Raw genomic sequence first — 14214 nt, 5'->3', positions numbered from 1 at the left:
TACTTCTTCCCTTGTGCCTTTCCAAATAATGAGGATATCATCAATATATCTTTTCCATATCTTGATGTTATTGACGTAAGGATTATCTTCTGTGAATACCATTTCTTTTTCGAAATGGTCCACATATAGGCATGCCAGACTAGGTGCGAAAGTACTCCCCATTGAGGTATCCTGGATCTGTAGGAAGAAGTTTTTGTTGAATTCAAAGAAATTTCTAGTAAGGGCCAAATGGGCTAGATCTAAGATAAATTCTGGTGGAGTAATATAGTTCCAGTCACTATTGTTCAGTAAATTGCTGATCACTTCTAAAGTTGCCTCCTGTGGGATATTGGTATACAATGACTCCACATCCAGGGTCATCAGTTGTTCCTCTTCCTTGTTGAATTCGAGAGTGCTTAGTAGTGCAAGCACATCTGTGGTGTCTTTTAGATAAGTGGGAATCCGTTTTACAAATGGTTGGAGGAACCAGTCGCAAAATTGAGACAGTGATTCCAGAATGGAGCCAATCCCAGATACTATTGGTCTCCCTGGGGGTATATGTTTATTTTTATAGATTTTAGGTAGAATGTAGAAGTATGGTGTTTTTGGGTCGGTTTGGATGAGGAAGGTAGCCTCATACTTTGTAATCCAGCCATTGTTAATACCTTTGCTAACCAGAAAGGTGATTTCCTCCTTGACATCTGCTGTAGGGTCCTTAGATAGTCTACTATAGTGATGGTTATTGTTTAATAGGCGTAAGCATTCCACAGTATACATAGTCGTCGGCATTATCACTATTGCCCCACCTTTGTCAGCTGGTTTAATAGTGATAGAGGGGTCATTACTTAGATTGTTGAGGGCTTTTAGTTCTTGGGTGCTGATATTATGGAAGACCTCCCCTTGCTCATTCTGTAGGTCATCGATTTTCCTGCTTACTGATTTTTTGAAAGCCAGAACTTCGGGTGGCATTAGGTGGGAGGTTGGAGTGAACTTAGATTTAGGGCGCAGCCCTGTATTCTTTTCTTGTCCAGCGTTGGGTTCGGGGTTCTGGAGGAAGAGAGTTCTTAGCCTGATTTTACGGAAGAAATCGGCCAGTTCAATCCTTAGTTTGAAAATGTCAAGTTTGGGAGTGGGAACGAAGCCCAAGCCTTTCTCTAATGCTTGAAGCTCACTTTCATTCAGTACTTTTGTGCTCAGGTTTACAACAGTGGTTGATCCCTTGTTTATGCTCTGCTTGTGCTGGGGTTCTCGTCGTCTGTGGGTCCCTCCTTTAGGTTCCAACTTACTCCCTTTTTCCTTCCCCTTCCACGTCCGGGGCCTCTCCCAAAAAAAGGAACATTAGGGTAGGTCCAGGTCGTCGGTGGTTGGGGGTACAGCGGGGCTTGGAATTGGTTGGGTGGCCCATACGGAGAGGGCCAGGTCCAGGGTGGCATGTTAAGTAAAGGGGGCGGAGGGGCGGTGTATGGGGCAGGCCAATTATTCTGTGGATTCCCCCTCCTGCCACGCCTTGGACGTGAGGATTGTGTCTGACCATTGTCGGAATCGGAACTGGAGTAACCCCCGGAGGATGTGTCAGAGGGTAGAGAGGGTTGGGCTGCAAAGTCTTCCTTTGAGTAAGGGTGTACTTTTTCTAGAGAGAACCTATCCAGGTCTTTTTGGAATTTTGCAATTTTGCGTTGAGTTAAGTAATCTTTAAATTCACTGATTGTTTTGTTTGTTTCCTCTAGTTTCTTTTTAAATGCAGCAGTTGTGAGTCCGGTTTTTAAGTTGCTTTCAGCCGCTTTGATTTGTATCATCAGGCTATCTGAAAGTCTGGAGGCAGTTTTAATGATTAAGATCAACCAATCTTGTGTGCACTTCCAGGCTATCAGTGACCAATCCTTCCTAAATTCTTTATCTTCTAGGAAGATACGTGGCTCAGTGGTTACAATCAGTCCATTGGGTGCTGCGTTTTTTCTCAGGTACTCTGTTAAGACCGCCCTGTGTAATATTGTTTTTACTTGAGTCCTTTTTAGTTCGATCAGTGTGTCCCAGTCTCCTAATAGGGTTATTGTCTTAGAAAAAGAAGAATCTCCTAAAAGTGAGGGTGCTGCGAGGATGGCCCGGAGCTCTTCCTCGCTAAAAGCTAGCCCTTCAGCCATGGTAGGGTAGGGTAAGTGAGGCTTATAGTACTCCTGCAAGATTGTCACAGGGTAAACGGCTCAGGCAAAAAAAAATATATATAACATAGACTCTCACAGCTAGCCGCTGCGCTGAATCATAAAACACAAAAGGAGAGTACTGAGAGTGTTTGCTATCCCACACCACCTCCCAAGAGAAATCTATATAGCCACTAAGGGTGTGGGGTAGTTGGGGTTGAGGGTGGAGTTGGACCAGTGTTCCCTCAATTGGCGGTACCGATTAGGTTGCGTTTTTGTAAGAGAGGGGGAAAAAAACATGTGTGGAGAGTGTCTCAGGAGTGAAAAGGCTGTGTTGAGATAAGAGGGGAGGGGGAAGTTCCCTTACGGACTAGGTGGTCTCACACACTTAATAGTGTCTTGCTTCATCATTTGACCACCTAGCCCCACCCAAGTAAGATGGTACTACTTGGGCGGACTCAACCTCTTAGTTAAAAGAACAAGAGGGAGTGCTGAAATTTAAACTGGCTGGATAAATTACAGGGATCCAGATAAGGTGGAAATAAAATTACCATACATGTCACCAATCTCTATTAGTTAAACTTTAATCCTGCTTGCCAGGGCCCAGTGCTCATAGTGAAAACCCTATGTTGTCAGTATGTTTGTTATGTGTCACTGGGACCCTGCTTGCCAGGACCCCAGTGCTCATAAGTTTGTGGCCTATATGTATGTGTTCCCTGTGTGATGCCTAACTGTCTCACTGAGGCTCTGCTATCCAGAACCTCAGTGGTTATGCTCTCTCTGCTTTCCAAATTGTCACTAACAGGCTAGTGACCAATTTCACCAATTCACATTGGCATACTGGAACGCCCTTATAATTCCCTAGTATATGGTACTGAGGTACCCAGGGTATTGGGGTTCCAGGAGATCCCTATGGGCTGCAGCATTTCTTTTGCCACCCCAAGGGAGATCTGACTATTCTTACACAGGCCTGCCAGTGCAGCCTGAGTGAAATAACATCCACGTTATTTCACAGCCATTTACCACTGCACTTAAGTAACTTATAAGTCACCTATATGCCTAACCTTCACCTGGTGAAGGTTGGGTGCTAAGTTACTTAGTGTGTGGGCACCCTGGCACTAGCCAAGGTGCCCCCACATTGTTCAGGGCAAAGTCCCCGGACTTTGTGAGTGCGGGGACACCATTTCACACGTGCACTATACATAGGTCACTACCTATGTATAGCGTCACAATGGTAACTCCGAACATGGCCATGTAACATGTCTAAGATCATGGAATTGTCACCCCAATGCCATACTGGCATTGGGGAGACAATTCCATGATCCCCCCAGTCTCTAGCACAGAACCCAGGTACTGCCAAACTGCCTTTCCCGGGGTGTCACTGCAGCTGCTGCTGCTGCCAACCCCTCAGACAAGTTTCTGCCCTCCTGGGGTCCAGCCAGGCCTGGCCCAGGAAGGCAGAACAAAGGACTTCCTCAGAGAGAGGGTGTTACACCCTCTCCCTTTGGAAAAAGGTGTCAGGGCTGGGGAGGAGTAGCCTCCCCCAGCCTCTGGAAATGCTTTGATGGGCACAGATGGTGCCCATCTCTGCATAAGCCAGTCTACACCAGTTTAGGGATCCCCCAGCCCTGCTCTGGCGCGAAACTGGACAAAGGAAAGGGGAGTGACCACTCCCCTGACCTGCACCTCCCAGGGGAGGTGCCCAGAGCTCCGCCAGCGTGCCCAGACCTCTGCCATCTTGGATTCAGAGGTGTGCTGGCACACTGGACTGCTCTGAGTGGCCAGGGTCAGCAGGTGACGTCAGAGACTCCTTCTGATAGGCTCTTACCTTTCTTACTAGCCTATCCTCCTTCCTAGGTAGCCAAACCTCCTTTACTGGCTATTTAGGGTCTCTGCTTTGGGGAATTCTTCAGATACCGAATGCAAGAGCTCACCAGAGTTCCTCTGCATTTCCCTCTTCACCTTCTGCCAAAGGATCGACCGCTGACTGCTCAGGACGCCTGCAAAACTGCAACAAAGTAGCAAAGACGACTACTGCAACCTTGTATCGCTTCATCCTGCCGGCTTTCTTGCCTGTTTCCTGGTGGTGCATGCTCTGGGGGTAGCCTGCCTCCTTCTTGCACCAGGAGCTCTGAAGAAATCTCCTGTGGGTTTACGGAATCTTCCCCCTGCAACCACAGGCAACAAAAGACTGCATCACCGGTCCTCTGGGTCCCCTCTCAGCACGACGAGCGTGGTCCCTGGAACTCAGCAACTCTGTCCAAGGGACTCCCACAGTCCAGTGACTCTTCAGTCCAAGTTTGGTGGAGGTAAGTCCTTGCCTCCCCACGCTAGACTGCATTGCTGGGTACCACGTGATTTGCAGCTGCTCCGGCTCCTGTGCACTCTTCCAGGATTTCCTTTGTGCACAGCCAAGCCTGGGTCCCCGACACTCTAACCTGCAGTGCACAACCTTCTGAGTTGTCCTCTGGCATCGTGGGACTCCCTTTTCTGACTTCGGGTGGACTCCAGTTCACTCCTCTTCCAAGTGCCTGTTCAGGTACTTCTGCGGGTGCTGCCTGCTTCTGTGAGGGCTCCCTGACTTGCTGGGTGCACCGTCTGTCTCCTCATCCAAGTGGCGACATCCTGGGCCACAGCAGTATCCAAAAACCCTTACAGCGACCCTTGCAGCTAGCAATGCTTGTTTGCGGTCTTTCTGCGTGGGAACACCTCTGGAAGCTTCTTCAAGACGTGGGACATCCATCCTCCAAAGAGGAAGTTCCTAGTCCTCTTCGATCTTGCAAAACACCAAGCTTCTCCCATCCGATGGCAGCTTCCTTGCACCCTCAGCTGGTATTTCCTGGGCTTCTGCCCACTCTCGACACTGTCGCAACTCTTGGACTTGGTCCCCTTCTCTTACAGGTACTCAGGTCCGGAAATCCACTGTTGTTGCTTTGCTGGTGTTGGTTTTCCTTGCAGAATCCCCCTATCTGCGGGTGCTGCCTGCTTCTGTGAGGGCTCTCTGAGTTGCTGAACGCCCCATCTGTTTCCTCCTCCAAGTGGCGACATCCTGGTCCTTCTTGGTCCTCAGCAGCACCCAAAAACCTCTACCGCGACCCTTGCAGCTAACAAGGCTTGTTTGTGGTATTTCTGCGTGGGAACACCTCTGCAAGCTTCATCGCAACGTGGGAAATCTTCCATCCAAAGGAGAAGTCCCTAGTCCTCTTCTTTCTTGCAGAACTCCAAGCTTCTTCCATTCGGAGGCAGCTTCCTTGCACCTTCATCCGGGGTTTTCTGGGCTCCTGCCCCCCCGGACACTGTTGCGACTATTGGACTTGGTCCCCTTGCTTTGCAGGTCCTCAGGTCCAGGAATCCGTTTTCAGTGCACTGCTGGTGTTTGTTGTTCTTGCAGAACCCCCCTTTCATGACTATTGTGCTCTCTTGGGGTAGTAGGTAGTACTTTACTCTTACTTTTCAGGGTCTTGGGGTGGGGTGGGGTATTTTGGACACCCTGACTGTTTTCTTACAGTCCCAGTGACCCTCTACAAGCTCCCATAGGTCTCGGGTCCATTCGTGATTCGCATTCCACTTTTGAGGTATATGGTTTGTGTTGCCCCCTAGACCTATGCTTGCCTATTGCAACCTATTGTAATTCTACATTGTTTGGCTTACTTTTGTTTTCTGACTCTTACTTACCTATTTGTGGTTTGTGTACATATAACTTGTGTATATTACTTACCTTCCTACTGAGGGTACTCACTGAGATACTTGTGGCATATTGTCATAGAAATAAAGTACCTTTATTTTTAGTAACTGTGTGTATTGTGTTATCTTATGATATTGTGCATATGATATAAGTGGTATAGTAGGAGCTTTGCATGTCTCCTAGTTCAGCCTAAGATGCTTTGCCATAGCTACCCTCTATCTGCCTAAGCTGCTAGAAACACCTCTATTCACTAATAAGGATAACTAGACCAGGCATCAGGTGTAAGTGCCTTCGGTACCCACTACAAGCCAGGCCAGCCTGCTACAGACACCATCTCCCAAGTTTTGGGAGCTAACCAATAGCCCCAAGACTTGATGGGCCAGATATTTGCCATGCTGGGGGAGATAAACTAGCTGCAAAGGGACAACCACCAGGAAATCATTCAACAGTGGGAGTGGCCCACAATGCCCAGCTGGCTACCATAACAGGGGTGCTGAGAAGCATTAACATCACCTTGAGTAGTCCACAGCAGCAGACACCTTCCATTGGCCTTGTAACATCATCTGTAGCAGCCAGTGGAATGGATGCTCTGCCAAGGGAAGGACATGCCTCAGACCCCACTGCCTCTGTAGCTGAAAAAACCCCCGCAAACGTGGACATTCACCAAAACATCCAGAAGGAGCAGATACCAAGACTTCAACCACTGCCAAGAAGTGATCCTCTTATGTGTCACTGATACACCGTGTTGACTGTTTCTCAGCCACTCTCCATTTATTCATGGTACAAGGACACCGGACTTGAGACTACAAATGTTTCAGCAGCTACCCTGATGATTACATCCACCATGACTGAACCCTTCACTGTTTCCACATTTTGATTTGATCCCATTCCTTTCATTTACCTACACACTTGTCAGTCAACACAATTAAACCACAATATATGTTAGAGAGCCCTTTGTCATCTATATTGAACAATGATTTGTGAAATGTGCTGCCAATAAACGATATTTACAAATGTAACAAATCTGTTAAGTCCCATCTCACATGTGTTGAATCTGGGTTCAATTAATACACAATGGTACAAATGGTCAATCTTTAATTCCCATTTATAATATGTTCATGCACATAGGTTGACAACATGCCAATGATCACACGGTGAAATACATCTTGACAAATTTCTCCTTCTGCAAAACTGTGAAAGAATAACACCCCACAGACTACTAAAGTTAGGGACATGCCAGTTTTGCCTGTCCAAATAGGCAAACAGTTAGGTTCAATGTGTCATCAGCTAAAGCCTTATCACATACTCATACCGTACTTCCCAAATGTCTATACCCGATAATACAGACAGAGGTCAGTACAAATGTCCCCAGTCATGGAACCTTCTACTTACCATGGCCAGGTATCTCTAGGCATGCTACTCACCTGTGTTAGTCTTGACACACATGTACAGTAGCCTGCAATGAGGAAACACAGTGACAGCTAAATACAAGTTAAATAGTATAATTATCAAACCAAGGAGAAGGTGTCAGAGACACAAGACCATACATATAACACTATTGGACCCAGAGAACATGGCACACAGGTCTATTGTTTGGAACAGTATACTACCATACCACTGTCCTGACACTCTGTGCGTGGAACTCAGACACCACCAATATGATGCCATACAGTACCTGATTCTATCCATGTTCACTTCACATGTTAGACCTGCAAATCCCACCAGTCTGTGACGTAATTCAGAATTGACCACATGAGGATGACCTTGTGAATAAATCTGCAAAGTAAAAATACAATACAAAAGGTATAGACAGGTATTGGTAATGAAGACCTATAAAGACATTTCCTGAATGCAATAGCTACACTGATTGTGCATGGTGACAAACATCAACAAAGGAGATCATCACGATAGTCACAACTCCATGTACAATTTTGCTTGCACACCTGAACTATGTACTGCTAAGCAACTAATGAGCTGTCTGATGATCACACAAAGACCCTTCACAAATATCTCTAAGCCCCCCCAAAACCCCACTGAGCCAAGTATTTTACAGAAAAACAAATACCTACAGTCAGTTATGAGATCTGCATGGCTGTCTCCACCTTCATCCTCATCATAGTCATCCTCACTTGGCAATTCTGCATTCTCACCTGCTGGAACTGCTGGCTCCCCCTCATCTGGTATATATGGGATCTAACATCTCAGGGCGAGGTTCAGGAACATGCAGCAGGCAATAATGATCTGACACACTTTGGCAGGTGAGTAGAGGAGGGCTCCACCAAACTTATCAATGCAAGAAATCTAGCCTTTAGGGGCCCAAACGTCCGCTCCACGACACACCTTATCCTTCCGTGGCCATCATTGAAACGAACTTCCCCATGGGTGTTGGGGTACTTCACTGGTGTCAACAACCAGGGACAGTTTGGGTAGCCAGAATCCCCTGTAAGGAATCCTTACATGTGTGCAAAAATAAATCTTGGACATCCTTACATTTGGCAGCAGGCATGAGACACTGACACACATCACATATATGACTTACCAACCAGCCAGGCCCTCTCTGTGTTGTGTTGTGTCATCAGCAGTGGGATATTTCTGTTCTGTATGATGAAGGCATCATGGACTGAACCCGGGTACCTTGCACATACTTGTAATATGTAGAGGTCTGCCAAATAGACTACTTGGACATTAATGGAGTGGAAGTTCTTCCTGTTCCGATACACCTGTTCATTGCCATTTGTGGGAACCAAGGCTACATGGGTACCCGCGATGGCTCCCACTACATGTGGGATGTGTGCCAAAGCATAACATTCAGCCTTCACATGGGCCAAATCTTCACGTTGTGGAAATCAGATGTAGCTGTCCAGATGCTTCGACAATGCAGACCGTACAACCTTCAAGATCAGATTGAACATAGGCTGGGACAATCCTGCAGTTAGGGCCACAGTATTTTGAAATGCAGCACTGACATGACTTGTACAATGGGTGGTATGCTATTGAGATGGCAAAGGGCAGGCATCAGATCTGGCTCTAACTGACGACAGAGATCCATTACTGTCTGCCTATTCAGGCGGTAGATCTGAATCACGTCGATCCTCCATAGTCTGCAGGTCTGCTAGTGGATGGTGCACTGGAGGTTGTCTGCCCATTCTCATGCCAAGGTAACTATGTGAGAGCAAACAATAAGGTATGTCTATCACTCATTGTGTCCATTGTAAGTGTGAAGACACATATGTCACACATAATGCTTGGACAGGCCATGTGATATAGTAAAAACATGGTACACAGCGCTTACCTAGGGAAATAATGGCTCATTACTGTAATCTCATCCCTTTTTCTCAATTATTACTTGGAAATGGATACGCATGTCACTAAAAGTCCCTGTGATATTGATATTCTTACCATGTTTCACATGCAATAGGCACAAATTCCATCTACCTAATTGCCATGAGGGTTCTGACAATACCACTAATGAAACATTACTTTTACCACATCAATATTATAACCTGTCTATTAAATCTGCATATTCATACATGCTTAGTCAAAGCTAAGACTGAAAACTATGGAGTAGATATGTTTCACAGCTTGTAATGCAACATTAAATTAACTTCTCCAACCATCTAAGGACCTTAAAATGGCAGCTGCATGACGTACTGTACTGGACATTAGGAAATGACCTATGACCGCCGGCAGAAGTCGTCATGGCAGTAGGTGGATACTACAGCAGTAGATATTGCCATTGCAACTCATTGCTGCCTTTGGTGGTCTAGTGCCAATGGTGATGTCTGCTGGTGGTGACGGTGTCTTACGTCACGGACGTGACCACCCTCTCATGCTGCATTTCTCACTTGACTCCTGACACTGCTGTGAGCAAGATCCCCACAACCTGAGCTGCTGTGTACTGTCTCAGGGAGCAATCATGCCATGTTCTACAGGTGATAGGGCCCCTGCCTTCTCACCCGAGGAGCTGAAGAAGCTGGTGGAGGCAGTCATGCCCCTGTATAGACAGCTCTGTGGTGCACCAGAGGAGCAGGTAAGTGCACCATGTGAACATATGTCTCATTATTCCAACTATACTTCATTATTCTAAGCAAAAGCTGATGGACAATGTTTCTGATAGTGTCCTTAAAGTCTGTAGGGTTTCAAGGTTGTGGTAGAATGGGTGACTTCCTGGGCACGTACTTCTGTTTGGTGACAGATTTTGAGTCCTGAGACATTGTGAAGAGTGTTTGATGTATGTTCCCTGACTCACCTTGTGACTTTTGCACATGATTAGTGGAGTTGATATACTGTGCCCCTCCATAAAAATCATATTTTTATATGTGTTTGCTGTCTGGTCATATGTGATGACATGACAGCTGGGGCTGGAGATGCATGTTGCCTGCCTGTTTCCACTTCACATATGCCCTCATTGTAAATTATCATCTATCAGTGGCGGGGATGTTTGAAAGAGTCTGTGTTTGGCATGTTGTACTAACTCATTGCTAACTCTGTCTGGGATCTGGCGTGCCATTGCCAAGAAAGTGTAGACCCTGGAGCTCCCACTGTCGAAAGAGAGGGAGGCCCTGAGATGCTGGGCCCGGAAGACCACAGAGGCCCAGCTGGGGAATTCCTCCCAACGAAGACTGGGTGCCTTTCAGACCCTGACCCCCCAATGGCCTGCATTTTGGTGATGGCCTACCCTGGAATGGATGGACATTTGAAGGCAGCAAAGCAGTCACAAGGGGGTACGTATAGACCTAAAACATGTTTGCCTCTTTATCACATGATTGAATGATGTTACAGATTGCTAGCTCTGACAATGTGGTAAGTGTAAAGTGTTACAAATCTCCTGCAGACGCATTGATGTACAGTGGCATTCTATAGCACACAGATATCCACATAAAAATGTATTTAGATACATGTTACTCAACTATGTTGGCCCCTCCGTACAATAGCATATAATGATGCACATATGTCTGTGTCATATGTGTACCATTATACAGCTTCCTATATCCTGGTGTTTGTTAATTTCCACCAAAAGATCAATCCTCCTCTGCAATGTCAACACAGAGCCAAACATAATCAAGTCATCAATAGTTTGCTTACAGTTTCTGAGAAGTGGCAGCAAAATGTGAGGCTGTGATATCCATCTGACATGTCACATGACAAACAAGGTTAATATCTCCATACCTCTTTCAAATTAATCCCCCTTGGTAAGTGAGAGATGTACATAGACACTTGTGATGTTTCATCAAAGTTAACAATATGCATGTTAGATACCATTAAGTTGTTGACATATTTCTATGTGTACACGCATATTTGTGGCAGAGGCTAGGAATGTTACTACCATGCTGATGCTCTGTAAGTAGAAAGTGGCTACACAGTATTGACCTTGGGCATACTGTTGCAGGCATGATACATAGGCAGTGGTAGCCTATTCACAGATATATTCTTGACAGATATGTGTCAACATCATGTGTCAATTGAAAGCTTCAGTCAAGAATCAACATTGGAAATCGTCATATCAACCTGCTGTTGCTTTGAAGGATATCTCAACGGAGACCTGGCTGATTGGGAACCTAATGTTGGCAATGCCACTTATGTGATGCAGGTGTGGTAGTTCATATACACATGTAAGTAGTATTGTAAGTCTATCCAGGCTTTTGGCTTGCATTATGGTTGGTGTACCTGCCTGACATGTTAGCATAACATGTGCTTTGGCTCTAAGAATCCTCCTCAGACAGATGTAAGACTTTCCATGTCTGATGTGTGGGTAGTGATGTAGTCACTCAATCAGTTGCGCATTGATGGCCATATTGCATGATTAGGTAGGTCTGAATGTCACCTTCATGTCCAGTACAGTGGCCCCTTTTGTAAGGTAGACTTTATTGACAACTTGTGGTTGTGTGTGGGACATTGGTCTGAGCTTACTTGGCCTTTACATGACCAACAATGTTTGTTTTCAGAAGACCAATGACCTAGATGCCTTGATCCACATTGTATATTCAGTCTTTGATGCATCACTATTGGTGCATGTGTGTGAAATGTGTTTTGACTCCTTGAGCTAAAATTAGCATATGTGACAACTTGAAGTGTTACATGTTTGCATGTGCCCATATTGTATGGTAGTAGCTATGTGAAATGATGAAGGTATGGATTGTTTACACAAGGCTTGCTTGCCCTTAGTTTACAACATGTATCGTTGCCTGGTACATGACATCACTTTAAAATATGTGTTGAGTATGTGTTGTTGATTAGTGCAAAGTTATGTCACATTTCTGAACTATTGCTTGAGTGGTGCTTGACTATGTTGGTGTGGATGGGGAACCTGTATAATGTGGCAAAGTCATCTTGTCCTGGTGTGGTCAGTGTGATAGCACAAATTAATTCATGATATTATAGGTGTGAGTTTGCTAGCTTAGCTGGTGTATAACAATGTTTTTTTATTGATGGACATATATCATATTTTGTTGTGACATTATGCTGGCAGTTTACTGGCACTACCTAAGGTGTTGGTCAACTGGACGTAATGAGAATTATGTGTAATGTATGATGAAGTGTTATCTTGGGAACGTAATGACCTTACTTCACTATCTATTTTCAGCATCAGCACCGACAGGTGAAGGAGACAAGGCACAACCGAGTGGGGAAGCTACTACCTGGGACCTCTAGTCACAACACCACCGACACTGAGGGACCAAGTGGCCTGGAGGGCAAGAGGAGTGGAATGTGATGACCGGATCCACTACATCTTCTTTGGAATCTTCCTCCAACGTCCAATCCCCAGCAGTGGTAGAACCATCTGGAACCATTCCTGTACCATCTCTGCCTGCCACCCCTCTTTTTATCACTGTCCTCCCTGTAGCTCTCCACCCAGTTGGCTGTGACCGCACATCCAAGAGGGTGGGCTTCTACTTTGCCGCAGGCACCTCTGCCTCAGTCCCTGAGGAGGCTATTTACCTCCTGAGACCGATCATTGTGGGTCAGTAGACCATGGTGAATACTATCCAGGGAATGGCAACGCAAATCCAACAGAGCAATGTGTTCCTGGAGGGCATATACGGTACACTGGCTGGCCTACAGAGATATTTTCATGATATGGCCTCCACACTGATGGCAGCCAGTCACCCTCTGTCTACTGTCCCCCCTTCACCTTCCTCTTCCCAGTCCAAATCCTCCCTTCCCCAACCCAGCCAAAGCACACAAACAGACTTGAATGCATCGACCACAACAGACAAGGGTAGCACACATAAACTTAAGTACCACAAGACACTCCTGCAGACCCAGCAACAGTCACAACCTGCCCTGACACCCCATCACCCCCAGCATGACAGACACAACACCTGGCACACCTGCAGACACTACAACAAATTTACTGATCCAGCCACCATACCTATCCAACCCACAGAAAGCAGACCCTCAGACATCCACCCCAGTTACCACACCCCCAGACACAACAACTAGTGACACTCCTACATCCATCACATCTACCAAACCTGCATTAATCACCTCAACAGACAGCCACCGACCCACCACAGCATCCCCAGCACCTCCACCCTCCCTCAGTCAGACACATAAACGCCCTCACTCACCACCTGACAGATACCCACCGCCCACAAGCATACCTCCCACCAAAACACACTCAAGACATCCACACCTAAATGTCATACAATTACTCCCTCGCCCTCCACACCCAAACCCCCTTCTGATGACTGTCCCCATATGTTGAAGAATGTTTTCTTTTCTGATCTTGGCCTTTTCCCTACTCTTCCCCAGTGACACCTCTAAACTTTCTTTAATACTCCCCAAGGCCATCTCTTCCACCAGTAAGGCCTCCTCTACACCCCTGAGAACACCTGTGTCCCTCCACCCACTAAAAAGAAATCCTCCCCTCCCAAAAAGATCCAACCCCGTACCAAGTCAAAGCCTAACACCCCCGAGCCTAAGCCCAAACCCTCCCTTCCCCCACCACCCTGAAGAATACCTGAGGTGCCTGCCTGCCTTTTTGATGCCCCTAGCTGTGGAGGTTACAGGCAAGTTGGGGCACCATTATGCGCCTTTGTTCCCATTCTGAAGGACTATGGACTGGCCTATGGCCTTGGACACTCTTATTTATTTATTCCTTTCTCCCATTAAATCCAACCAGTTGTTGGTGTTTCTGGTTACATCTTTGTCCTGCCTTTCCTTTCCTAGGTTTGAGTTGTTCCTGGCTGTCATTGGTAGTATGCCTGTATGTGTGTGCTGCTTTTGCTTCCTGTATTGTTTAAGCAGTCTATGAGGTTGTGTGCAGTGCTTTTGTCCCCAAGTGATTGGGTGTGTGTTGTGTGCTGGGCTTGTGTTTGTAGCAGAAATGTTGTTGCCTAGTATTGTGTTGTGTTTGTGTTGATATGTGTTTGTTGTTGTTCTGTGTGGCTTTGTGTGTTTTGACTGTTT

The sequence above is a fragment of the Pleurodeles waltl genome, chromosome 2_1 (assembly GCF_031143425.1).
Source record: "Pleurodeles waltl isolate 20211129_DDA chromosome 2_1, aPleWal1.hap1.20221129, whole genome shotgun sequence".
Lineage (NCBI taxonomy): Eukaryota > Metazoa > Chordata > Amphibia > Caudata > Salamandridae > Pleurodeles > Pleurodeles waltl.
The sequence above is the reverse complement of the archived record's forward strand: the minus strand, read 5'-3'. Positions refer to the sequence as shown.